The sequence below is a fragment of the Spermophilus citellus genome (assembly GCF_964194105.1).
Source record: "Spermophilus citellus genome assembly, chromosome: 1".
In the NCBI taxonomy this organism is placed as follows: domain Eukaryota; kingdom Metazoa; phylum Chordata; class Mammalia; order Rodentia; family Sciuridae; genus Spermophilus; species Spermophilus citellus.
Window position 1 is genome coordinate 166633159 of NC_138182.1, and position 2401 is coordinate 166635559.

Consider the following 2401-nt stretch of genomic DNA (forward strand, 5'->3'; position numbering starts at 1 on the left):
CATATATTTGTTGACCGATTATATTTCTTCTTCTATGAAGTGTCTGTTCAGTTCCTTTGCCCATTTATTGAATGGGTAATTTTGTTTTGTTTTGTTTTGTTTTGTTAGTGGTAAGTTTTTTGAGTTCTTTATGTATCCCATATATTAATGCTCTATCTAAAATAAACCAAAATAAACTGAAGTGTTTATGCTTTAAAACCAAATAATTGGCCATTTAATATGTTTTGCATACAATCACCATTAGAGAAAAAAAAGGACTACTGTATTTATCCTAGGGCTGGGAGGCGTGAACTCTTCTTCAATCAGTCTATAATATCAGATACACACTACTAATCACATTAAAGGGAAAAACAAATTATAAAAACAAATTAAATTTAGGAATACTTAAAAAGAATGATGATGAATATTGTAAGAAATATGCATTACTAAAAGTGCTTAAAATAATGACACATTGTTAAGTACTTGGATTTAAGTAAATTTTTAAAGTTGCCTGAAAATACTTCATTATGATAACTCTTTATGGATCCATGGTTCAGGTTTTAATGATTGCTCTTAATATTAAATATCAGAAATTATAATCATAAGTGGCTGTGTCACATAAAGCCTTGTAAAACCAAATTCATGAGATGAATTCAGCTAGATTTTTGTATTTTCACTTCATTAAAGGGTACTGAAGAACAGTGGAATTGTCTTTTCCCTTAAAAATAAAAAGAGCTGTTCTATAGCAACTTCTGCCTAACAAGTTCTTAATATGCCTTATAATTTATGACAAATATAAACTACAATTACTCCTTAATGCCTAATTACAGAAAAGCAGAAAATTTAATTCTATACTTATAACATTGCAATTCAGGAAATTGAATTTAGATCATAGATCAAACAACCAGAAGAAAATTCCATGCTTAATTTTATAAATGCTTTATTGAGAGAGGCACAAAAGAACAAACATGTGTATATGTATATATCTATAACCATCTTTCTTTATCCATAAGGGATTAGTTCAGAAACTCTCTGCCAATAAAAATGTGTTTTATATAAAATGGTGTACTATTTGTCTATGACCTATACAATCTTCCTGTATACTTTAAATAATCTCTAAATTACTTGTAAAACATAATATGATGTAAATGTTGTGCAAATAGTTGTTATACTGTATTGTTTAGAAAATAGTGACAAAATAGTCTGTATTTGTTCAAAACAGACACATTTTTAAAAATATTTTCTATCCAAGTTTGGTTGAACCCATGGATGAGGAACATGCAGATGTGGAAGACCAAATGGATAGTGATATATTGTAGCTAATCTAATTGTTTATGTAATTGCAAATTTTAAAAGTGCAGTGTCTTTAGTTTTGTTCAGAATGCAATAAGTTGAATACATTTTCCAATTGTATATTCAAATATATGTAGAATGTGGATGTTAATTACTCAATTAATCTTTCCAAATGTGACAAAGAAGAGATTAGAGTGAAGTTGAATTTATGAGCTTCTTGAGATTACTGATTCTTAAAAATCTTACTGAGCAGCTAGCTTGTTTTGTTTGTTTTCCTCTGGAAATCTGGATGATAGGTGAAAGAACATAGGAAAAATGTTAAAATCAAATTAGAATTTGAAAGAGTCTCTGAAAGCCAGCAAGCATGAATCAGATAGCAGAGAAGAAATGGAATGATCCAAAGGAAGAATTAAAAAACTGCTGAGAGACACAGCATGAGGAAGGCCAATTACAGAAAGCATATTGTAGCTATAGGAGGATGATGAAAATAACAATAATTATGTCCAAATGATAGAAACAATCAGTGAAAAAAGTCATTTTTCTCAAGATACTGAGGTAAAGGTTGTGGGTGTCACCTAGGGCAGAGCCTGTCTTCACATGAGATTTTGTTATCTTTCCATTTAGATGGAAGCAGTCACCTGAGTAGGCAGATTGGTTTTATTAAGGTAAACTAATTGTGTGCTTTTTATGACAGCAATTCTATTCTGAGGCATGTATTCTAGGGCAAACTGCAACAATACTTCTGCTGCTTAGAAGGTGGAAGTAATTTAGGTGTTTCCTAGTAAAATTTACTAATTTTCCTAAAATTGCCTAATTAAAATTTCCTAATTTTACTAGGAAATGTGAGTAAACGTATATTATGGTAAAACTTTCAGGGCCACAAAATATTGATTTAGATGTGTACATGACAAAATACATAGATCTTTTTGTCTTTTAAAATTACGTTCATTGATGAATAATTCACATATATTCAAGTTTACCTTTTCAAGTATACAGTTTGATGAATTTTGACAGACCTCTACAGTATAAAATATAATATAATATAATATATATAATACAGTATAAAATAAATACAATCATAATCAAAATATGCAAAATATCCATCATCCAAAAAATTCAGTTATGCCAC